Raw genomic sequence first — 26016 nt, 5'->3', positions numbered from 1 at the left:
TTAGAGCATGGGGGTCATTCACACCCCGTCCCCTCCTTCTTCCTAAGGCTGGCTCCATCTGGGCCGGGTGGGAAAGAGGACGGAAGAGAAAGAAGGCTCTTGACTGAACAAAAAGAAAGGGCCCTCCTGGTCTCTGGTCACTGCTTCTCTAAGACTGGATGTTGGACTGGGCATTTTTCAGTTCTTTTGAGCATCCTGATGTGGTCTTCCCCTCCTTTCTTTTTTAACATGGAGAGATGGCTCAGCGTCCCCTTTCCTGCCTAACCCCGTCCTCCCACTCCACCTCCACGGTTCACCCCTGCAGCCTATGTGGATCCTGCACTGTGGGGCACGTTCCTTTGGGACTCACTGTGGGTAAAATGACCCACACCTGATACTTGCCACGTATCTTCTTCACCTACAGGAAATGTGTGTGTGATTGCTCCACCCAAAGGCCGGTGTGCAGCCCCATTTACACCCCACACACCCGCGTCTCTCCTGGCCCCACATCACACTCAGCTGCAGTGTGGATCTGCAGCGGGAGGTCCTCATCCATCCCCAGCAGAGGGAAACCCTGCTGCCCTTCACGTTTGTGGATTCTGGAGCCCACGCTTGGCCTCTATGTCAATAATTCTAACACAAACTACAAACTCCCACGGACTCCCAGGGAGGTTCCTCCCACCCGGATCGGTGGATGGAGGAGGAGCCGAGGGAGGAGGTGGCATGCAGAGAGGCCTTGGAAATCCGAGCACGTTTTCCAGGATGTAGCTTCATGCCTCCTGCCGCACAATTCTGCTGGGAGCTGGGGCACTGAGTATCCAGACTCGTTTCTTCCTTATCCACCATGGCCCTTGTTGGGCCCATACACACAAACAGCTGCAATGGCTGCAGAGCAAGGTGTCCCAGCACACGCCCGCCCAGCCTCACCTAACGGGGCCATCTCCTGGCCACAGCTCTCCATGGTTCCCCACTGCAGTTTAGTCCAGTTCACATTTACCTAGAGCCTTCACAAAATACGCCCCCCGGCTGTTTCTTATTACTCTAAGGTTGATTATGTTCGATTATGTTCAGTAAAAATCTTTAATTATGAAAACTGAAAATCTTCACATACTATTTTTTATCCCTTTCTAAAATCTTTATATTGACGATTGGCCTGATGTGTGCCTCTGGCCCCTTTGAATTTACCCCTGTGTTTCTGCTTGGAAAGGCCTCCCTGAAGTGCAAATATGGTCCTTTTGCACCTTTACGCCCTGAAGTTCTGGAGAGTGGTCCCCAAATCCCATCCGGATGTAACTGGAAGAAACTTCCAACATTCTCCTAGTGCAGCCAGGGGGTTCCCACCACAGATTTCCTTTTCAGGGTTCCCATTGTATTACTAGATAACTTCTAACTATTGAAAATTTTCCATTGGGAGAATTCTCCATGTGTCATTTTTCTGTAATTCCATTTAATGCAGTGATAGTTATTTTTTATCTTCTGTGTTTTCTCTACTTCCTGATTAAATTATGACCTCCTCAAATGGAAGGGCAATATAAACTCATTTCTTCTTATTATCCCACAGTAATTGTCAGGCTCAGACTTCTCTGTGAGCATCACCGACTGACCAGGGTACCGTTGGCTGGGATGTTACATGGTGCAGTTACACTAGCATTTTAGTTTCAAATGGATGCACATTCAGCAAACACTTTGATTATCTAAAATCGCAGCAAGATGATAGATTTTACTGTCTACTGATCCTTACCTTTATATTATGAAGTACTCCAATTATTTATTAATTCAGCATTTGTGATTATACATTGCAATAGTAAAAATCTTTTGGGGAGTGATTTCAACAAGATAATGGAATAGGAAGGTCTGGGCCCTCCTTCCCCTCAACAAACACAGCAGCTCAATAATAATTTGTGGACAAATTCCTTTTACAAAAATTTAGACACTAGGCCTGGCATAGTGGCTCGCTCCTGTAATCCCAGCACTTTAGGAGACCGAGGCAGGTGGATCATGAGGTCAGGAGATCTAGACCATCCTGGGTAACACAGTGCAACCCCGTCTCTACTAAAAATACAAAACAATTAGCTGGGCATGGTGGTGGGCACCTATAGTCCCAGCTACTCAGGAGGCTGAGGCAGGAGAATGGCATGAACCCAGGAGGCGGAGCTTGCAGTGAGCCGAGATCGTGCCACTGCACTCCAGCCTGGGCAACAGCGTGACTCTGTCTCAAAAAATAAATAAATAAATGACACTAATTGAAAATCTCCTGCACCTTGGGAATATATAAAACCAGACTTATCAAAGATGCTCGAGAGATTCTCTCAAGAATTCGTACCCTGGCACTGCACCCTACAATCAGGAAGAGACCCCGTGGCTCCCACCTTCTCCCAGGGGAGGGAAGGATCAGTTAGCACATTCAGCACCCCAACTTTTTCAAGAGGGCTCCCAGAGGTCTGGCCTCCGACATGCAAGCATTGGGCCTGCTAGAGTTTGACCCACTCTGGCTGCCTGGGGGAGAATGAAGACAGTGGCATGGCTGGTAGATGCTGTAGATCCTCTCCCTCCTCAGCACAGAATATGCAAACAAGGACTCGTCTCTCAACTTCCCACTGAAGAGGAAAGAGGTGATCCATGCATCCCACACCTCAGCTTCTTCAGGGTTGCACAGAGAACTGGCATCTACCTTCCAAGCCTTCCAGTCTTCGAGCTCTGATGGGTCCAGCAGTCCAGCCACATAGGGGAGGACAGAGATGACGGCTTAGACTAGTAGATGCGATGGCGTTCATCCCTGACTCTGCCAGAACAAGCAGGCGAAAACCACAGGTACCTTCTTCTCTCTGGGAAGGGAAAGAATTGGCTGAGACCCTCAGAATCTCGGAATGATTGGTGGGGGTCTTCTCATGTACAAGACAAGGTCGTGAAGACTGAGAGAGGCACCAACGCAGAGAGTCAAGGAAAATGAAAACTCAGACGAAGACATTCCAAAGAAATAAAACAAATCTCCAGAAATTGACCCTAGTGTAATGAAGTTATATGATTTATTTGACAGCAAATTCAAAACAAGGGATATGAAGATGCCCCCTAAGGTCAATAGAAAAATGAAGGAACAAAATGAGAATTTCAATAAAGTGATAGGACATATTTTTAAAATGTGCCAAACAGAAATTACGTTCCTGAAGAACATAATTGACCTGAAAATTTTACTAGAAGGATTCAACAACAGACCAGATGAAACAGACAAAAGCATCAGTGAACTCAAATACAACGTCATTACAAATAATTCAATCAGGACAGCAAAAAATAATAATAAAAAGAATGAAGAAAGCTTACAACACTTACGGGAAATCACCAAGCAGGCCATTATAAACATGAAGAAAGTTCGAAAAGGAGAAGAGAAAAAGAACCACACAGCTTATTCAGAAAAATCATGGCTAAAAACTTCCCAAATATGGGGGAGGAAATAGACATTTAGATCAAATAAGCATGAAAAACCAAATATGGAAGACTGAAAGAAGTACCACCAAGACACACTCTGATCAATTTGTCAGAAGTCAAAGGCAAAGAGGGAATTTTGAAAGCAGCAAGAGAAAAGTAATTTGTCACGTACAATGGAGCCTCTCCATGCCTAGGATTGAGTGGATTTTTCAACAGAAACCTTGGAGGCCAGAAGGGAATGGAATGATATATTTAAAATGCTCAAAGAAAAAAAATGCTCACACGGAATGCTATATATCGCGAAACTATCCTTCAAAAATGAAAGAGGGAGAAAGACTTTCCAAGACAAACGAAAGTTGAGGGAGTTCATCACCACTGCACCTGCCTTACGAGAAATGCTAAAGAAAGTTCTTCAAGTAGTCACAAAGGACGCCAAGCAGTCGCATGATAACACAAGAAATTTCAAAACTCACTGATAAAGGCAAATATATAAAGAAATACAGAATACTATATACTACTGTAATAGTGGTAGGTAAATCACTTTTCATTCTAGCATAAAAATTAAAACAAAAATATTAAAAGCAACTGTAAGCAAAAACATTAAAATGCACAATATAAATAGTTATAAATTGTGATGAGAGCATGGCATGAAGAAGGAGGGAGAGTGAAAGTGCAGAGCTCTATGTGATTAAACTAAGTTGTTATCAGCTTAAAATAGATTGTTACATGTTATGTAAGCCCCAAGGTAACCAAACACACCAAAAGAAAAAGCTGTAGAAGTTACACAGAAGAAAAAGAGAAAGTAATCAAAGCATACCAGTACAAAAAAACTAACAGAATATAAAGACAACAGAGGAAAAGACAGACAAAAGAAATGTGAAACTAACAGAAAACAACAAAATGGCAATACTAAATCCTTCCCTAGTAGTACTTATTTTAAATAGAAATGAAACTCCCCAATCAAAAGACAGTGCCTGTACAGAATTTTTAAGTAAACAAGACCCGGCAATATGCTCTCTGTAAGAAACTTGCTTTAGATTTAAGAACACACATAGGCTGAAAGTGAAAAGATGAAAAAAGGTATCCCAAGCAAATGGTAACCAAAAGGGAACAGGTGTAGCTATACTTATATCAGACAAAAACTGTCAGAATAGACAAAAAAGGATATTATATAATAGTAAAAGTTCAATGCAACAGGAAGACATGACAATTATAAATACATGCCCTCAACATCAGAGCACCTGAATATATAAAGCAAATATTGTCAGAATTAAGGGGAGAAGTAGACAGCAATACAATAATAGTAGGACCCAGAAGCAACGACGCACGGCGGAAACCAGCGCCTGCCGCCAGACCTTGGTTACCTAGCACCGTCTTCTCATAACAGGAACCAGGGCTCTTGGGAGAAATGTTTGATCCCAGTCTCGTGCAGGGAAATGGGAAGATGAGCGTGGAATCTCGTGTGGCTTCAGAAAATAAGGAAAGACTGGAAGCGTGAGAGGAGCAGGCAGAAAAGGTATAGACACCAGCCTGGTCCGTGGCATATCCAGTTACCTCCATTTCAAAGGGAGCAGGAGAAACTTCACAGTGGAGGGAGCCAGCCCCCGCGCCTTGACCACATGCTCAGGTGAACGCCAGCCCTGCCGGACACCTTGATGTCAAATGGCCCTTGACCCTGTGCACCGAGAAAGCCGACATCACGCCTGTGGGGTTCTTGCCAAGAACAGGTTTCCTCCTTCTAATCGTGGGCAAACATCATGCAGCCCAAAGGGACATTGTTCAAGGTAAGGGACAAATGCTCGTTGGAAGCATCCAGGCCACAAAAGACAAGGGGAACCCTGGACGCCGTCACCAACTGGAGGACGTTTAGGGAGGCAGGAGAGTGAGCGCAGTGTGGGGTCCTGGACAGGACCCAGCACCGTGGAGGGATCCTCAGTGGGATACAATCCGGATGAGGTGTGTCGTGAGCTGGCAGTGCTGTCCTCGGTGGAGTTCCCTATCTTTCTCACCCACTGTGGTGATGTAAGATGTTACCATTAAGGAAGGGTGGTGGAGGGCAGATGGCAGCACTCCGCACTGTCTTTGCCACTTTCCTGTAGGTCTACAATTGCAAAATTAAATATTTTAAAAGTTAAAAATTGATTATTGAACTCAAAAACTTCCAAAAAGTAGACATATACAGGCCACACTCTTTTGTTTTTTTTGTTTTGTTTTGTTTTGTTCTGAGGCAGAGTCTCACTCTGTTGCCTAGGCTGTAGTGTAGTAGCACAAAAAATCTCCGGTCACTGCAGCTTCTGCCTCCCAGGTTCAAGCAGTTCGCCCACCTCAGCCTCCCAAGTAGCTGGGATTACAGGTGCACCACCACGCCCAGCTAATTTTTGTATTTTTGGTAGAGATAGGGTTTCCCCATGTTGGCCAGGGTGGTCCCAAACTCCTGACCCCAGGTGATCCGCCCACCTCGGCCTCCCAAAGTGCTGGGATTACAGGTGTGAGCCACCGCGCCTGGCCAGGTCACAGTCTCTTATGATGACTAATAGAACTAGAGTTTAACTGCCAAAAATACAGTTTTTTAAAAAAAGTTAAACATTTTAAAATTCGAACACTCATCCCTGCCCCTGCTCTTTCTCTGTGCTCTACCTCCTGCCAGCCGTGCCCCCTGGGCACAGCCAATTCTGTCCCAGCTCTGACTTCTTCCTGCCGCTCACTTGGGGCTCCAGCTGTCAGCAGGACCGTCATGGGGTCACTCCGCTAACTGGCCTTCCGCTTCCCATCCTGAATCCACGCACGCTGTTCTCCACGCAGCAGCTCCTGGGGTTTCTTTTTTTTTTTTTCTTTTTTTGAGTCTAGATCTCGCTCTGTCACCCAGGCTGGAGTGCAGGGCATGATCTCAGCCCACTACAGCCTCAGCCTCCCGGGTTCAAGCGATTCTCCCACCTCAACCTCCAAAGTAGCTGGTGTTACAGGCGCTTGCCATCTCACCTGGCTGATTTTTGCATTTTTAGGAGAGACAGCGTTTTGCCATGTTCACCATGTTCACCAGGTTTTACGGGCTTTTTAAATATGTATATAAACTCTTTATTGACAAAGAACACGAAAGAGGAGAAATAATGGGTTCCCACCTCAAAAGTCCTCCCAAATACTGAAGTCAAGAAATAGGTCCTTCCAGAAGCCCTCAGCTAGCTCCCTGCCCACTTACTCCCTTCTTCCCAAATTCGCCACTACCCTTCCTATTACTGTTTTTTTAGATGAAACCTGATAATTTTATTGTATGATACTCCTATTATTATTATACTTTAAGTTCTGGGATACATGTGCAGAATATGCAGGTTTGTTACATAGGTATACATGTGCCATGTTGGTTTGCTGCACCCATCAACCTGTCATCTACATTAGGTATTTCTCTTAATGCTATCCCTCCCCTAGCCCCTCACCCGCCGACAGGCCCCAGCATGTGATGTTCCCTTCCCTGTGTCCATGTGTTCTCATCGTTCAACTCCCACTTATGAGTGGGAACATGCGGTATTTGGTTTTCTGTTCCTGTGTTAGTTTGCTGAGAATGATGGTTTCCAGCTTCATCCACGTCCCTGCAAAGAACATGAAATCATCCTTTTTTATGGCTGCATAGTATTCCATGGTGTATATGTGCCACGTTTTCTTTATCCGGTTTATCACTGATGGTGATTTGGGTTGGTTCCAAGTCTTTGCTATTGTGAATAGTGCTACAGTAAACATATGCGTGCCTGTGTCTTTATAGTAGAATGATTTATAATCCTTTGGGTATATACCCAGTAATGGGATTGCTGGGTCAAATGGTATTTCTAGTTCTAGATCCTTGAGGAATCACCGCACTGTCTTCCAGAATGGTTGAACTAATTTACACTCCCACCAACAGTGTAAAAGCATTCCTGTTTTTCCACATCATCTCCAGCATCTGTTTTTTACTGACTTCTTAATGATTTCCACTCTAAATGGTGTGACATGGTATCTCATTATGGTTTTGATTTGCGCTTCTCTAATGACAAGTGATGATGAGCTTTTGTTCATATGTTTGTTGGCCTCATAAATGTCTTCTTCTGAGAAATGCCTGTTCATATCCTTCACCCACTTTATGATTGGGTTTGTTGGTTGTTTTTTTTTTCTTGTAAATTTGTTAAAGTTCCTTGTAGATTCTGGTTATTAGCCCTTTGTCAGATGGATAGATTGCAAACATTTTCTCCCATTCTGTAGGTTGTCTGATAGTTTCTTTTGCTGTGCAGAAGCTCTTTAATTAGATCCCATTTGTCAATTCTGGCTTTTGTTGCCATTGCTCTTGGTGTTTTAGACATGAATTCTTTGCCAATGCCTATGTCCTGAATGGTATTGCCTAGGTTTTCTTCTAGGCTTTTTATGCTTTTAGGTCTTATGTTTAAGTCTTTTATCCATCTTGAGTTAATTTTTGTATAAGGTGTAAGGAAGGGATCCAGTTTCAGTTTTCTGCATATGGCTAGCCAGTTTTCCCAACACCATTTATTGAATAGGGAATCCTTTTCCCATTTCTTGTTTTTGTCAGGTTTGTCAAAGATCAGATGGTTGTAGATGTGTGGTGTTATTTCTGAGGCCTCTGTTCTGTTCCATTCGCCTATATATCTGTTTTGGTACCAGTACCATGCTGTTTTGGTTACTGTGGCCTTGTAGTATTGTTTGAAGTCAGGTAGTGTTCTTTGTCAGCTTTGTTCTTTTTGCTTAGGATTGTCTTGGCTATACAGACTCTTTTTTGGTTCCATATGAAATTTAAAGTTTTTTTTTTCTAATTCTGTGAAGAAAGTTAATGGGAGCTTGATGAGGATGGCATTGAATCTATAAATTACTTTGGGCAGTATGGCCATTTTCACAATATTGATTCTTACATTTATGAGCATGGAATGTTTTCCCATTTATTTGTGTTTTCTCTTATTTCCTTGAGCAGTGGTTTGTAGTTCTCCTTGAAGAAATCCTTCACATCCCTTGTAAGTTGGATTCCTAGGTATTTTATTCTCTTTGTAGCAATTGTCAATGGGAGTTCACTCATGATTTGGCTCTATGTTTGTCTGTTATTGGTGTATAACAATGCTTGTGGTTTTTGCACATTGATTTTATATCTTTAGACTTTGCTGAAGTTGCTTATCAGCTTAAGGAGATTTTGGGCTGAGACAATGGGGTTTTCTACATATACAATCATGTCATCTGCAAACAGAGACAATTTGACTTTCTCTTTTCCTATTTAAATGTCCTTTATTTCTTTCTGTTGTCTGATTGTCCTCACCAGAACTTCCAACACTGTGTTGAATAGGAGTGGTGAGAGAGGGCATCCTGGTCTTCTACCGATTTTCAAAGGGAATGCTTCCAACTTTTGCCCACTCAGTATGATATTGGCTGTGGGTTTGTCATAAATAGCTCTTATTATTTTGAGATATTTTCCAACAATACCTAGTTTACTGAGAGTTTTTGGCATGAAGCAGTGTTGAATTTTATTGCAGGCCTTTTCTGCATCTATTGAGGTAATCATGTGATTTTTGTCATTGGTTCTGTTTATGTGATGGATTATGTTTATTGATTTGCATATTTTGAACCAGTCTTGCATCCCAGGGATGAATCCGACTTGTTCGTGGTGGATAAGCTTTTTGATGTGCTGCTAGATTGGGTTTGCCAGTATTTTATTGAGGATTTCCATGTCCATGTTCATCAGGGATATTGGCCTGAAATTTTCTTTTTTTGTTGTGTCTCTGCCGGGTTTTGGTATCAGGATGATGCTGGCCTCATAAAATGAGTTAGGGAGGAGTTCCTCTTTTTCTATTGTTTGGAATAGTTTCAGAAGGAATGGTTCCAGCTCCTCTTTGTACCTCTGGTAGAATTTGGCTGTGAATCCATCTGATCCTGGGCTTTTTTTGGTTAGTAGGCTATTAATTACTGCCTCAATTTCAGAACTTCTTATTGGTCTATTCAGGGATTTGACTTATTCCTGATTTAGTCTTGGGAGGGTGTATGTGTCCAGGAGTGTATCAATTTCTTCTAGATTTTCTAGTTTATTTGCATAGAGGTGTTTATAGTGTTCTCTGATGGTAGTTTGTATTTCTGTGGGATCAGTGGTGATATCCCCTTTATCATTTTTTATTGTGTCTATTTGATTCTTCTGTCTTTTCTTCTTTAATAGTCTGGCTAGCAGTCTATCTGTTTTGTTAATCTTTTCAAAAAAACTGCTCCTAGATTCATTGATTTTTTCGAAGGGTTTTTCATGTCTCTATTTCCTTCAGTTCTTCTCTAATCTTAGTTATTTCTTGTCTTCTCCTAGCTTTTGAATTTGTTTGCTCTTGCTTCTCTAGTTCTTTTAATTGTGATTTTAGGGTGTCAATTTGAGATCTTTCCCACTTTCTCCTGTGGGCATTTGGTGCTATAAATTTCGCTCTAAACACTGCTTTAGCTGTGCTCCAGAGATTCTCATATGTTGTGTCTTTGTTCTCATTGGTTTCAAAGAACTTATTTCTGCCTTAATTTCATTATTTACCCAGTAGTCATTCAGGAGCAGGTTGTTCAGTTTCCATGTAGTTGTGCAGTTTTGAGTGAGTTTCTTAATCTTGAGTTCTAATTTGATTGCACTGTTGTCGAAGAGACTGTTTGTTATGATTTCCATCCTTTTGCATTTGCTGAGGAGTGTTTTACTCCCAATTATGTGGTCAGTTTTGTAATAAGTGTGATGTGGTGCTGAGAAGAATGTATATTCTGTTGATTTGGGGTGGAGAGTTAAGTATATGTCAATTAGGTCCGCTTGGTCCGGAGCTGAATTCAAGTCCTGAATATCCTTGCTAATTTTCTGTCTCGTTGATCTAATATTGACAGTGGGGTGTTAAAGTCTCCCATTGTTATTGTGTGGGAGTCTAACTCTCTTTGTAGGTGTCTAAGAACTTGATTTATGAATCTGGGTGCTCCTGTATTGGGTGCTGCTGTATTGGGTGCATATATATTTAGGATAGTTAGCACTTCTTGTTGCATTGATCCCTTTATGATTATGTGATGCTCTTCTTTGTCTTTTTTGATCATTTTTGGCTTAAAATTTGTTTTATCAGAGACTAGGATTTCAACCCCTGCTTTTTTTGCTTTCCATTTGCTTGGTACATATTCCTCCATCCCTTTATTTTTGAGCCTATGTGAGTCTTTGCACGTGAGATGGGTCTCGTGAATACAGCACACTAATGGGCCTTGACTCTATCCAATTTACCAGTCTGTGTCTTTTAATTGGGGCATTTAGCCTGTTTACATTTAACATTAATATTGTTATATATGAATTTGATCCTGTCATTATGATGCTAGCTGGTTATTTTGCCCGTTAATTGATGCAATTTCTTCATAGTGTCGATGGTCTTTACAATTTGGTATGTCTTTGCAGTGGCTGGTACCAGTTGTTCCTTTCCATGTCTACTGGTTCCTTCAGGAGCTCTTGTAAGGCAGGCCTGGTGGTGATAAAATCTCTCAGCATTTGCTTGTCTGTAAAGGATTTTATTTCTCCTTCACTTATGAAGCTTAGTTTGGCTGGATATGAAAATGTGGGTTGAAAATTCTTTTTTTTAAGAATGTTGAATATTGGCACCCACCCTCTTCTAGCTTTTAGCATGTCTGCAGAGAGATCCCTGTTAGTCTAATGGGTTTCCCTTTGTGGGTAACCTGACCTTTCTCTCTGGCTGCCCTTATCACTTTTTCCTTCATTTCAACCTTGGTGAATCTGACAGTTATGTGTCTTGGGGTTGCTCTTCTGGAGGAGTAACTTTATGGTGTTCTCTGTATTTCCTGAATTTGAATGTTGGCCTTTCTTGCTAGGTTGGAGAAGTTCTCCTGGATTATATCCTGAAGACTGTTTTCCAACTTGGTTGTATTCTCCCTGTCACTTTCAGGTACACCAATCAAATGTAGGATTGGTCTTTTCACATTGTCCCATATTTCTTGGAGGCTTTGTTTGTTCCTTTTCATTCTTTTTTCTCCGATCTTGTCTTCATACTTTATTAAGGTGATCTTCAATTTCTGATATCCTTTCTTCATTTGATTGATTCAGCTATTGGTACTTGTGTATGCTTCACGAAGTTCTCATGCAGCATTTTTCAGCTCTATCAGTCATTTATGTTCTTCTCTAAACTGGTTATTCTAGTTAGCAATTCCTGTAACCTTTTTTCAAGTTTCTTAGCTTCCTTGCGTTGGGTTAGAATATACTCTTTTAGCTGAGAGGAGTTTATTACCCACCTTCTGAAACCTACTTCTGTCAATTTGCCAAACTCATTCTTCATCCAGTTTTGTTCCCTTGCTGGAGAGGAGTTGTGATCGTTTGGAGGAGAAGAGGCGTTCTGGTTTTTGGAACTTTCAACCTTGTTGTGCTGGTTTTTCCTCATCTTCATGGATTTATCTATCTTTGTTCTTTGATGCTGTTGACCTTCGGATAGGGTTTTGGTGTGGACGTCCTTTTTATTGACGTTGATGCTATTGCTTTCTGTTTGATAGTTTTCTTTCTAACCATCAGGCCCCTCTGCTGCAGGTCTGCTGGAGTTTGCTGGAGGTCCACTCCAGACCCTGTTTGCCTGGGTATCACCAGTGGAGGCTGCAGAACAGCAAAGATTGCTGCCTGTTCCTTCCTCTGGAAGCTGCGTCTCAGAGGGACACCTGCCAGATGCCAGCCGGAGCTCTCCTGTGTGATGTGTCTGTCGATCCCTGCTGGGAGATGTCTCCCCAACAGGAGGCATGAGGGTCAGGGGCCCACTTGAGGAGGCAGTCTGTCTCTTAGCAGAGCTCAAGCGCTGTGCTGGGAGATACGCTGCTCTCTTCAGAGCCAAGAGGCAGGAACGTTTAAGTCTGCTGAAGCTGCATCCACAGCCTCCCCTTCCCCCAGGTGCTCTGTCTCAGGGAGATGGGAGTTTTATCTATAAGCCCCTCACTGGGGCTGCTGCCTGTTTTTCAGAGATGCCCTGCCCAGAGAGCAGTTTTACAGGCTTTTTACACACAGATCAGACCATGTCCCTGAAAATCCCGTGACAGATGTTTGTCACATTGAGTAAAACGGAGCCTCTCCACCTTGGCCCACAAATGTCTCCAGTACCAAGCCCGGTCTGCTCACTCGCCACACTGGTCTTTAATTTCCTCAAATGCTCAGAGCTGTCTGGTAGCTTAGGGTCTTTGGAGTTGCTGTTTCCTCTCCCTAAATGGTTCCTCTCAATCCTTGCATAATTAGTCATTGAGGTATCAGCTTAAATAGCAGCTGTTCACTGAGACTTTTTTTTCACCACGCAATCTGAGGTAGCTGTGTAGTCACTTTTGATCCTAAAACCTTAATTTAATAGGGTGTGTGTGTGTGTGTGTGTGTGTGTGTGTGTGTGTGTGATCAGCCCGTGCTGCCTTCTTGCTTGTGGGGGCCTCTCTCCCTCACGAGCTGTCAGTCATGCTGTCTGCTGCCTCCCAGACCTGGGCCAGGCAGGCTACATTGAAGCGCTCGGCCCACACTTGTCAAATATGTGAATGAGACAGTGAGTGAATGGATATGTTCTTAATGCCCAGCATCATTCACAGCCCATATTCGATATTAATGTTTGTTGAATGGCCCAATATGACAAGAGGAGTAAAAGTGTTTCTACTAGAAAGTGTAAGATAATGTTGTTATTTCTAATTAATGATATTCTAGTAGAAAGTGTAAGACAATATTGCTATTTCTAATTAACGGTGTGCTCTGATGAATTGATGTCACTTAAATGGGGTCTTTCTTTAAAAATGCAGACATGCTTTACAGACTGCTGCTTCAAAGTTGGGCATTATTAAGAATCTCCAGCTTTAACAGTGAAAGGCCCCTTCCACGCAGGGAATATACTGATTCATGCAGCTGCGTTGCCTAGAGCTAGCCAGGCCTGGAGGCCCGAGTCCACGGGGGCCGGACCTGGCCACCCCAGCATCAGGTCTCAGGCCTGCCCACCTGCGCTGGCTTCATTCAGACCATCCCAGGCAATGATGAGATGGTACCAGCTACTCCAGGCTGACCCTCTACCAGCCCAGAGACCACCAGGGCAGGAAGGAAGCCCCTCCTCCCCAAGAGTGACAGCAGTTTATTCATTCATACATTTATTCATTCCACAAGTGTCTCTTGAGCTCGTCCACATGTCAGGCACTGCTCTAGATGCTCCACAATGTCGTGGGCATGGCAGGCAGCGACTCAGCTCTCGTGCTTCCCATGCTGTCACAGAGGAGGACAGATAATAAGCAGTAAACATGACAGGTGTCAGTAAAAAAAGTGAAGTGTGTAGCATCTTGAAGGTGTCGACTGCCACGAGGGAGAATTCAACAGAGTGAGGGGGTCTGTAAGGGTGGGAGGCTGGGTCTCAGTTCTGTAGAGGCTGGTTAGAGTGGAGGCTGGGTCTCAGTTCTGTAGAGGCTGGTTAGAGTGGAGGCTGGGTCTCAGTTCTGTAGAGGCTGGTTAGAGTGGAGGCTGGGTCTCAGTTCTGTAGAGGCTGGTTAGAGTGGAGGCTGGGTCTCAGTTCTGGTAGAGGGGGCTGGGTTGTGAGGCTGGTTAGAGTGGAGGCTGGGTCTCAGTTCTGTAGAGGCTGGTTAGAGTGGAGGCTGGGTCTCAGTTCTAGTAGAGGCTGGTTAGAGTGGAGGCTGGGTCTCAGTTCTAGAGGCTGGTTAGAGTGGAGGCTGGGTCTCAGTTCTGTAGAGGCTGGTTAGAGTGGAGGCTGGGTCTCAGTTCTGTAGAGGCTGGTTACAGTGGAGGCTGTTGGAGGCTGGAGGCTGGGTCAGTTCTGTAGAGGCTGGTTAGAGTGGAGGCTGGGTCTCAGTTCTGTAGAGGCTGGTTACAGTGGAGGCTGGGTCTCAGCTCTGCAAAGCTCGGTTAGGGTAGAGGCTGGGTTTCAGTTCTGCAGAGCTTGGTTGCGATGGGAAGTTGGGTTTCAGTTCCACCGAAGTTGGTTAGGGTGGGAGGTGGGGTCTCAGTTCTGCAAAGGTTGGTCAGGGTGAGAGGCAGGGCCTTCATTCTGTTAGGTTGTGCAGGCAAGGCCATGACATCTCCTCTACGCTGTGATGGGCCCAGCATCCAGCTCATAGTAGCTGGAAGAGTCAGTATTTCTGTCTCAGGGATTATTTGTCTAAGGCACTGGGGCTGAGGACGGATCTGCAGGCTTCTAAACCTGACTGCATCATCCTCCCCACGTGTCTTGCTGGCAGGAGACCACTGTTCAATATTCGACCACTTACTATTTGGTGAGATTCCATTCAAATTATTAAACTCAAGTTGCCTCCGCGTGAGGTGTTTTCTGAGTCCTGCAGCTCCTCCTCCCACCTCCGCACACACCCCAGCCACCGCGTCCGCACCTCTCCTCAAGTCAGGCAAGCTGCGGCCACACATTTCCATTCTGATGCCCAAGACACAGCTGGGACAGAACACGTACTTAAAGACCCTTTGGTGAACAGCCACAAAGATGAATGACGCTTCTTCATTTTGTGGACACTGCAGACCCTGTTCACATACGGCGGGTATCGACATGGATTCAGAAATCATTTTGCTGGAAGCATTGCTAGGTAACTGGGGGAGAAAGGACCTTGCCATAAATGCACTGGAGTTTGCTGAAAATGTAAATATGAATCTTATCTTCTAACACCAGGGAGAGATGTTTCACTAGGGTGTTCATTGTGATTTGCAGATGAAATGGACAAAATTCAGATTCTCTAAACAGTACCTCAGTGGGGCACCCTGTCCCTCCATCCAAAGAGATCCATGTTTCTCAAAGTGTGGTCTGGCCCATAGACCACCAGGAATGGAATCACCTAGAATGTTTTTTTTTTAAATTTGGGTTTGGGGCTGACCCCACCCTTCTAAATTCCATCTCCGGGGATGCGATCCAGGAATCAACATTACATGCAAACAAGAAGTAGACCGTGATCCAGGAATCTATATTACATACTAGCATGCAGGAGACTGTGATCCAAAATCTACATTACATGCAAGTATGCAGGAGACCATGATCCTGGAATCTGTATTACATACAAGCATGCAGGAGACTGTGATCCAGGAATCTATATTATGTACAAGCATGCAGGAGACCGTGATCCAGGAATCTATATTACATGCAAGCAGTCAGGAGACCGTGATCCAGGAATCTATATTACATGCAAGCACTCAGGAGACCGTGATCCAGGAATCTATATTATGTGCAAGCATGCAGGAGACGGTGATCCAGAAATCTGTATTACATGCAAGCACACAGGAGACTGTGATCCAGGAATCTATGTTACATATAAGCACTCAGGAGACCGTGATCCAGGAATCTATATTACATGAAAGCACTCAGGAGACCATGATCCAGGAACCTATATTACATGCGAGCACTCAGGAGACTGTGATCCAGACTGGGATTTGCAAAACCATCCAGTGAGTGTTTTCTTGTTGCTCCGACACCATCCTTTAAATGTAAACTGACAACAGTCAAACATACTTATAAATAAAAAAGCAATGTACTTGTTAAAAAAAAAAAAAGTCAAACCTAAGTGGCTTAGATGTAAATAATAATGAAGATACCACAGGCAGAATCATAGCTTCTCTGTGATAGGCCAGGCATTAGAATCGCTGAGCTTAGCATCTGCCAGGAGCTGCTGCAGAAAAGGTCCGATATTTTGCATCATGTGTGGAGTAGTTTTGGTGTAACAGGATGAAGACAGTGCAATCGCTTTGTTGTTAGAAGCGACAGCACCAGAAGCCAGGCGCGGCGCACCACCCTGCAGCCAGCCTCGGTGCCATCTGCTCGCCCGACCTCATCGGCCCCTGAGGATGCAGGCCAGGCACCATCATTGCTTCCACTGCCGAAAGAGGAAACGGTGAACAACTTCCGTGACTTACCCAGGTCCATACAGTGAGGATGGACAGAACCGAATGCAAGCCCCAGACCCGGACCTCCTGACCTCCACTCCTGTGTTCTGGACACAGCTCCCTGCCACTCAGGGGAGTAGACCAATTTGAGCCGAAGATGGTTCCATACTTGATTTGCACATCCGTCACCACACAAGTGGATACAGCAGGGCTGTCAGAGCGCGTGCCTCTGAGATGCTTGAGAAGCAAAGCGGTCTCCATATTCCCCTGACGTTTTCTGTTCGCTACTTGAAGGAAGCAGATGATCACAAGAATCTGTGGTGAGTGCGTGAATCCGGGGCTGTAGTGAGAGCGGCCTCTCCTTTGCGCATTAGGTTTAGAAACGTGCCACATTCTTGCGGGCCTCAGTGCCTCTTTAGGAAGACATCTCTTCAATTAGCAATCAAAGACTTTTATGCCCTGCTCCTTTCGATGATGGTCACCTCTAGCAAACCTGTGATCCCGCTGATGTTACGTTCCCTGTTATAATGGAGAAAACAGAGCACGCAGCCTTTGCTAACTGTCTGAGCCCACAGCGTCCATGACGGGCTGAGAACTGAAGCCTGCAGCTCCCCACTCTGGAAATATACTGTTGACTCGTTTTCATGTTTGTCTGAATTATTAGTTTATCATGTAGTTGTGATAATCCATGGCAAATGTTTAAAATATGCCACAAAAGCAACACATGCCAAATTTGTAATCGGAAGGTCTTCAGGCTCAAATCTCAGCTCGAGCTCTTGCTGTAGAACCTGTCACCTCTGAGTGAAGACTTTCTCTTCTTGTTAAAGCAAGGTTGATTATAATACCTTCCGCAGAGAATCATAACCAGCACCAAATGAGAGGCGAAGAATGAAAGTATTTGTGGAAAATGAATTATTGCTAACTCTGCTGCCCCAGAGCTCCCTCAGTGTCCTCCCTTGAGGCCCGAGAGAGAAGACGAACTGAAGGTACCGCTGTTTTTTATTTTTTGAAAATTTGCTTCAAGTCTACATTCAGAGCGTACGGTTCATTTCAACTTTCAGATGACATAAAGCTAAATAGAGTGCTCTTCGTATCTTATTTTCCTCCTTTATTGAGATATGATTTAAGTGCCATACAATTCATCCACTTGAAGTACAATTCAGTGGTTCTTAGTTTATTTATGGAGTTGTGCGAACGTCAGTGCAATCCATTTTAGAACATTCACTTCACACCAGAAAGAAACCCTGTACCATCACTCCCCACTTCCCCTAACTCCTCCAACCACTGGCAACCACTAATCTGCATTCTCCCTGTCGTGGCCATGGAACCCCACAATGCTGTATCTTTGTGTCTGGGTTCCAGCATAAAGTTTTCAACGTTGATCCACATTGCAGCTTATGTCAGAACTGCAATTCTTTTTATAATGGGACCGTATTCCTTTGTATGGATAGACCACAGTTTATTTACCCATGAATCATGGATGTATGCTTAGGTTGTTTCCTTTTGCGGGCTATTATGAATACTTCTGCTGGGACCATTATTCTTCTTGTTTTCTGAGATGAGGTCTCACTCTGTTGCTCAGGCTGGAGTGCAGTGGCACAATCTCGGCTCACTACAGCCTCCACCCCCTGAGCTCAAGCAATCCTCCCTCCTCAGCACCCCCAGGTAGCTGGGACCACAGATGTACACCACCACACCCAGCTAAGTTTTTGTATTTTTGGTAGAGATGGGATTTCACCATGTTGCCCAGGCTGGTCTCAAACTCCTAAGCTCAAGGGATCCACCTACCTCAGCCTCCCAAAGTGCTGGGATTACAGGCGTGAGCCACGGCACCTGGCCTCTTGTATGAGTTTTATGTGGACACATGTTTTCATTTCTCCTGGGCATATACCAAGGAGTGGAGATGCTGGGTCCTTGATAACTCAATGTTTAACCTTTTGAGGAACTCCAAGACTGTTTTTCAAAGTGGCTGTCCTACATATAATGTTAGATAACATAAATTAGTTGCATATGTAACATTATATTATTGTATTATGTTTTCATATACATGTTTATATAAAAATTATCCATCATTTTTAAAAATCTGATTTGTATTCTTTAATCTCTAAAGATTTACAGAGACACAATTTTGTAGCAAGAGCAGATTTTTCATCTATCTTAAAATGTGTATATTCGTCAGTATGGATATACTGACACCCACATCCTGGAGGACAAATGATTGGAGGATTTCCATAATGTTCATCACAGCTGTTCTGACATTTAAGTCACTGTCCTTTCTCAAAGGGAATCTAATTTATACTCCTTAGCACAATATTGCTATCTTTTCTTAGAAATACATTTTAAGCAATTTGAGAAAAATAAGATTTTTAGAAAGACATCGGGCTTCTGTAAATATATCCTTTAGAAAATTGACTTCAACTGAAATTTCTCCACTGCGCACCCAGCTCCATGAGGACAAGGGCGACGCCTTCATAAATGATGCCCAGGAGGTATTTGATAGATGAGTAACTCCTTTTCTAAATTAACATGTTTTGGGAGAGTATTTTGACAGCAGCAGTAAACGCCCTTTTTTGAGAACCTGTTCTGCCCCGGTTCGGACAGATGTAGGTCTCCATTCTTCTGAATTCATGTCAACCCTGCGTGTTCAGTTCACTCATACTGGCCTGCTCTGTATTCTTTTTGGAAAAATCGTAGAGAAAGATTAGCAAATTGAATTTTTTAAAAATAGGCCTCAAAAATGTTGAATGCCAAAGGACTAAATTGCTACCTTCCATCCTAGTTCAATCAACTATTCCCAGTACAAATGTCAATGACAAGTCCAGGCTTTGCAATGCGTGACCTGACAGGTCTCAGACTTGGCAGTGTTTTCAGTGAAAATGGGCCTCAGGGGGCCTTCGGCAGAGCCAGGTGGGGGAGGCTGGTTCACTGCAAGTGTATGCCCTGGCTTCAGCGGTGAGTGAGTCCTTGTAGCCTAGGGGACATGGTAGATCATCACATACTTCTCATGGGATCCTTCACAAACTCCACCAGCACCTTCAGCAGATGGGGAAATCAACTCTTCAAAGGCAGAAAAAAAGTGGATGGCACAGACCTGGGGTCTCCTGAGCATTTGCCGTCGGGCAAGAGAGCAGCCGTGGGGCCTCAGTGAACACGGAATCACCAGCCGCGTTGGCAGAGACCTCACAGTCAGCGCTGCTGGTACCACAGGCAGGACAAGGGGTGCCGATGTTGGAATATGACCACAGACACCCAGCGGACTGGAGGTGGCCTCTGCCGCAGCTGCCATCGACGGCTTGGACCCCACTTTGTGTTGCCAGCATCACCTCCAAGTGTGGAGAAAACATGTCTTACTGGAGGACCTTGTGCCCACACGAGCTCCGGGGACTCTGGGAAAGGAGACCTCCCAGGCAGAACCCACCATGGTGCAGCCTCTGCCTCTGCAGTGCTGGGCTCCCCAAACCAACAACTACAGCAGCAGAACTGAATGCAGGTTGGCCGAGACAAGGACAGATGTTCACCCTGGCGTCACGATTTTTTAAAATGTAATAATGGGGAGTTCTGGCTCTGGGATAATAGCTTATGTTGAACAAATGCGCATACAGATGACAGCCATGAACTGTGGAACCCACATACACATGCACGCGCACACACACACATACACACACACATCCTCCTGTTAGTAAGCAGAGTTGGGCAGGAAGTGGAGACTATTCACATTTTAAAGGAAAGGTACTGCACTCACTCGGGGCTGCCCATGGTCCCATGAGTTCCCTCTGAGCACCCTCACTACCTGCCGCGGGAGGGCAGTAGGAACTGGAGCAGAAAGCCGCAGTCTCCTTTGATGTGTCTGTTACAGGATGGGATTTGGGACTGCCGGAAGAGGTGGGGGCCAGCACAGAAGGGATGGAGCCACAGAGGGAAACTCCAAAGTCTGTTAACACTTGGAGACCCCTGAAAAAGTTTAGTTTGCAGCTGCTGACCACAAACGGTGAAGATCAGTCTGGAGGCTGAACCCCACCAAGTGCACAGGCCAGGTAAACTATCTGCAGCCTCCCCAGGCCCACACCAGCAATGCACGAGCCAAACACCCAAAGCTCAGGAGGATCGGCCACAACGAAAACTAGCATACATTGGTGGAGGGAGCAGGTGCCAGGGTCTCTGTCAGTCGTGTCTTTTATGCCAAAAAGAGGCTGAAGTTGTAGCAACATGAAACCCACATGCAAGGAAAAAACTGATGTGCTCAAAACTGATGAGAAGACCCTGATGTTAGAACTCACCGGAAAGATCTTTAAAGCAGTCATTGTAAGGTCTTATGAATGACACAAAAATGGCTATTGCAAGGTTAAAGATCTTAAAGGAAAAGAAGGTCCTAATGCCTGACTAGATGGAGAAATGAAAGCCATGAGAAAGAGCCAAATTGAATTTTCAAGAACACAAAACCACAATATCTGAAATGAATTTATGGGATGCGTTTAAGAGCGAATTGAGAGAGCAGGAAAAAAGCTTAGTAATTTGAAAATAAAAGAGTAGATATTCTCAAATATGAAGAAAGTAGGAGTAAGATGTTTAAAAAAAGAACAGAGTCTCAGTAATATGTCTAATAAGAAGAAGTGAAGGGACACACATATAATTAGAGAATCAGGGAGAAAAGTGAGAGAATTTGGCAAAAGCTTTTGAAGAAAAAATGGCCAAATATTTTACAAATTTGGTTTGAAAGAATCCATAGACCCAAAATACTCAGTGAACTCTAAGAAGATAAATAGAAAAAAATCATACCTAGCCACAAAATAGTTAAACTTTGGAAAACCAGAGAGAGAAAAGTCTATAAAGCAACCAAGGAAGGGGTCAAACAGAACACAGAGGAATAATTAGGAAATTATGACTGCCTTATTGTCAGAAGCAATGGGAGCCAGAAGACAATGGAATCGTATCTTTAAAGTGATCAAAAACATCTATTGATTCAGAATACTATACCCAGCAAAAATATCTTTTAAAAAATGAGAGCAAAATAAAGACTTTTCAAATAAACAAAAGCTAAGGAATCTATTTTAACTTAAATACATGTATCCACATGTGGCTACTTTTTATCTTTCATTTAGTTTCAGGGGTACATGCACAGATTTGTGATTTAGGTAAATTCATGTCGTGGGGGATTGGTGTAAGATTATTTCGTCATCCAGGTAATAAGCATTGCACCTAATCGGTATTTTTTTCTGATCCTCTCCCTCCTCCTACTCTCCAGGAGGCCCCAGTGTGTGTTGTTCTCCTCTCTGTGTCCATGTGTTCTCATCATTTAGCTCCCACTTAGAAGGGAGAACATGCAGTATTTGGTTTTCTGTTCCTGTGTTATTTTGCTAAGGATAATGGCCTCCAGCTCCATCCATGTTGCTGCAAAGGACATGATCTCATTCTTTTTATGGCTGCATAGTATTCCATGGTGTACAGGCACCACATTTTCTTTATCCATCTGCCACTGATGGGCATTTAGGTTGATTCCATGTTTTTGCTGTAGTGAATAGTGCTGCAATGAATGTGCATGTGTTTTAATGGTAGAATGAGTTCTGTTCCTTTGTGTGTATATACAATAATGGGATTGCTGGGTCAAATGTTAGTTCCATTGTTAGTTCTTTGAGGATTTGCCACTCTGCTTTCCACAATGGTTGAACTAATTTACGCTCCCACCAGCAGTGTATGAGCACTCCCTTTTCTTCACAGCCTCACAGCATCTGTTGTTTTTCCACTTTTTAGTAATAGCCATTCTGATGGGTGTGGGATGCTATCTTATTGGGGTTTTGGTTTGCATTTCTTAAATGATTTATGGTGTTGAGCATTTTTTCATGTGCTTTTTGGCCACATGTGTGTCTTCATTTGAAAAGTGTCTGTTCATGTTCTTTGCCCACATTGTTTTTTGCTTGCAAATTTGTCTAAGTTCCTTGTAGATGCTGGATATTAGACCTTTGTTGGATGCATAGAGTGCAAATATTTTCTCCCATTTTTTAGGTTTTCTGTTTACTCTGTCAGTAGTTTCTTTTGCTGTGCAGAAGCTCTTAAGTTTCATTAGATCCCATTATCTACCATAACAGACAGCACACCTCTAGAGCAACCACTCAAATATTAACGCTATGCCATACAGCCAATACGAGCTAAAGCTCAATGTTAAAAATATTTGATTAACCCAAAAGAAAGCAAAAAGAAACCAGAGGAACAAATATATGAATAGGACATTTGGAAAACAACAGTAAAATGGTAGGCTTCAACCCAGTCATAATAACAAGTGTAGTAAAGTAAGTGGAATAAGTAAGTAAAAGGCTACAATTCTAACCCTGGGAAACAAAAATGTCACCATTAAGGGTGCAACATTTAACTCCCTCCCTAAGATGAGATAAAACACCAGGGTGGGAACTCTCATCTCCTCTACTTAACATTCTAACGGAGGTCCTTTCCAGACGCAGAAGGCAAACAAGAAGAGAAAAAGCACCAAGTTTAAAAGGAAGGAGCTCCTTCCATGTTTATATTCCAGGTTTATTCTTAGATCACATAATTGTTTACATAGAAAAACTAAGGAAAATACAAATCAAATCCTGGAACAGATCATGCCATTCATCAAGGCTAGGTCGTGAATGAAATAGGTAGAAATCAATTGCATTTCTGTAGACCCGTAATGGATAATTGGAAAATGCAATTAGTTTTAAACATCTCAACAGCATTGTAGAATTGTGGTGCTCTAAGACAGACCATCTAAATAAATCGAGAGCTAGACTGTGATGCATTGGAAGCCTCAGTAATGTGAAGATGTGAAATCTCCCCAGATTGAGGTATGGATTCAGTGCAACCTCAGTAGAATCAATGTGATTCAAAGCAACCTCAGTTTTTAGAGAAACTGACAAGAAGCTTCTAAAATGTGTGAAAATGTGAAGAACCTAGAAGTGCCAAAACAATCTTGATAAAAAAGAACACAGTTGGAGGACTCACGCTATCTGATTTCAAGACTTGCGTTAAATCTAATCGGGACAGTGTGATATTCATGTAAGAATAGAAAAGGGTCCCTCAACCTCAGCACTCTTGATATTTGGGGCCAGACAATCCTCTCTCATTGGGGGGGTCTCCGTGCAGCTTCAGCATTCTTGATATTTGGGGCCAGACGATTCTCTCTTGTTGGGGGCTCTCTGTGCACCTTCAGCATTCTCGATATTTGGGGCCAGATGATTCTCTCTTGTTGGGGGCTCTCTGTGCACTGTAGGATCTTTTGGCAGCATCTCTGGCCTCTGTCCAGTAGACATGAGTAGCACCCTCCTCTAAATTGTGGCAAACCCAAAATATCTCCAGACATCACCAGATGTCCCTTGAGGGCATAATCACCCCAGATTAAGAACTACTCATATAGACAAAATAGATCCGTGTGACAGAAGAGAGACTCCAGCCGTCAGAATCTTTAAATTCTGATCATTAAAAGACACAATTAAGAAAATGGAAAAGCAAGCCATAGAATAAGGGAAATGTCTATCCGACCAAGGGCTTGAATGCAGAATACGTAAAGAACTCCTGCAAAACAAGAACATGAAGACAACCCCACAAAAATTGGCATAAAAGCCAAAAGGTTACTTTGCAAAAGAAGATACATAAATGTCCAGTAAGAATTAGTCATCTGGGAGGTGACAGTTAAAACTTTAGTGGGATACACTTCAATTTCACTAGAATGGCCTAAGTTAAAAGGAATTACAATACAACATGCCCATGAGGTTGTGGGTGGAAGTCACCGTGAACATCTCTCAAAACTCACTGAGTCCTGCAAGTGAGACCTGTGCCTTTCACTATCAATTTTCTCTCAATTAATACAATTTAATGGGCATTTATTTTTCTGTTTCATTTCTATGTAAGAAAGAAAAATAGTTTTTTTGGTGAGTTTACCTGTTCTTTTAAGAAAAAATTAAACAGTTGAAATATTTTGTTCAGACCGGTTCTTTCTGAGACATCTACCAAATGCCAAAATCTGGAGTCACAATACAGGTCTCACAAGGACAAGTTAAACATACTGTGTGTTAACATTAACTAAGTGCTTACTATGTATTATACTTGTATTACGTGTAACATTCTTACCTAGTATTCACAGAACTCCATAAGTTATGTCCTGTGACAACTGTTCTCATTGTACATTGCGTAGATTAAGAGATTTGTCCAAATGACACCGTTGGCGAGTGGTTGAGCCAGGATCTCAACGTGGGCTTTCAGGCATCCACACACGTGCTCCACTGTGCATACAAACTGCCTTCTGTGCACCGTGTTACTTCCTACCTGTAAAGCACATTTCACGGCCCAGCACACTGTTGGCCTCAGCATAGCATTTCCTGTAGACAGGAAAAATGATCCCAGGCCAGCTTCTTTGAGTGTCTTTCCCATGGTGTCTTATTTTCACCTTCTAAAAATAAATGTTCCTGTTGTCTCATCCCCCCATCCAAGAAAACTCACAGCCTTTCTCAAATCGCCTGTCCTCTGCTGTTTCCTGACAAATTGTTCAAAAGTTCCACTCGTGCTTCCATTTTCTTACCTTAACGTCTGCAATCTCATTTCTGCACCCAGATCCACTGAAACTGTCTTTTTTGAAAATGACCCCAGATTGCTCCATCTGATGGCCTTTCCCCATCTCATTCCACTTGATTTCTCAGCGTCTCCTCTGCAGCTGGGCTCCTCCTGTCCCTCGGGTGCCCAGGAGCCTCCCCTGCCCCATGCCCCTCTCACTTTCCTCCTGGATTCCCTTCGTGGCTCCGCCTCACCTGGGAGGCCTCCTTCACCATTCTGCTGCGTGAGGCTCATAGCCTGACGTCTTCCGCGCTTTCACATCTGAAGCACTTAGAGGTTCACAGCCCTGACCGTAACACTTGCTCTGTTCTTTCACAGGCTTCTTGGAAGTGCCTTAGAATCAGCAAGTCCAAATCAAACTCACGTCCAACCTCCGAAACCTGTTTTTCTTCCTAGCGTAGATCTTGCCTTTGTTGGGAAAAGTCAAGGCGCCTTGGAATCATCCGAGCTCTAACACATTCCTCATTCCTCTAGGCTGTGTCCCTAAAATCTAAGCCGTTTTGTGTCTCATGCGAAAGCAGCTCAGGTCTGCAGGAGCCTCTCGGGGACTGTGTACAGGGTGCCACTTCCTGCATTCAGGCACCTCGTCCTCCAAGCCCCACCCACAGGGACCGTCCTGAGCTCCCAGCTCACAAGTCCCTGATCAAGAACTTGCAGTGCTTTTCTTTTGCTTGTGATATAAACATCAAGCTCTTTGGGGTGTCCCTCACAGTTTCCCACTCTGCTTCCCCAAATTTCTCTCCCAGAATGCCTTTACCCCGTTACCCTCTGCTCTCCAGACACACAGTGCTCAGTCCCCGCCTCCAAGCTGGCACATGCTCTAGATTTCCTTTTAGCATTTTGCATTAAAAAATCTATGTTCCAGTCTTTGTCCCCAACACACTGTCGACTACACGGGTGCTACTCTTGCCATCTTGCAGAAGGCCTTTCTTGCACTTCCAAGTACCCAGACTTACGTGGCGGGTGCACCTTACTGAGATGCCTTGGCCTTGTGTTCTGTTTGGGAAGCCTTTGGTGGCACATCCTTGCAAACCTGCCCAGCCCTGGTTATAGCAAAGGACGGGTAGACCCAAGTGGCGAGAGCCAGAGGAGGTTGTCCTGGCTGGGTGAGGGGCAGCTGCGCTGGGCAGAGGAGAGCCAGAGGAGGTTGTCCACACTGGGTTGGGGTCAGCCCCGTTGGGACCCAGGGCAGCATCATGCAT

General features: G+C 43.9%; 1 protein-coding gene and 1 long non-coding RNA gene across 3 annotated transcripts in view; one reads left to right on the top strand and one right to left on the bottom strand.

Moving 5' to 3' along the window:
• The window catches only part of LOC105740612, a 45752-nt gene extending 20604 nt beyond the window's left edge, over positions 1-25148 (bottom strand). The window contains exons 1-2 of the long non-coding RNA XR_001116683.2: positions 25009-25148; positions 24335-24529 (exon numbers count right to left, since the gene is read on the bottom strand). This is a non-coding gene — a long non-coding RNA (uncharacterized LOC105740612). The remainder of the gene's footprint in view (positions 1-24334; positions 24530-25008) is intronic.
• DLGAP2 (DLG associated protein 2) overlaps positions 1-26016 on the top strand; it is a 921880-nt gene that overhangs the window by 813891 nt on the left and 81973 nt on the right. The gene's annotated exons all lie outside the window — the stretch shown is intronic.

This window comes from Nomascus leucogenys, chromosome 4 (assembly GCF_006542625.1).
Source record: "Nomascus leucogenys isolate Asia chromosome 4, Asia_NLE_v1, whole genome shotgun sequence".
NCBI classification, from domain to species: domain Eukaryota; kingdom Metazoa; phylum Chordata; class Mammalia; order Primates; family Hylobatidae; genus Nomascus; species Nomascus leucogenys.
The sequence above is the reverse complement of the archived record's forward strand: the minus strand, read 5'-3'. Positions and strand labels throughout refer to the sequence as shown.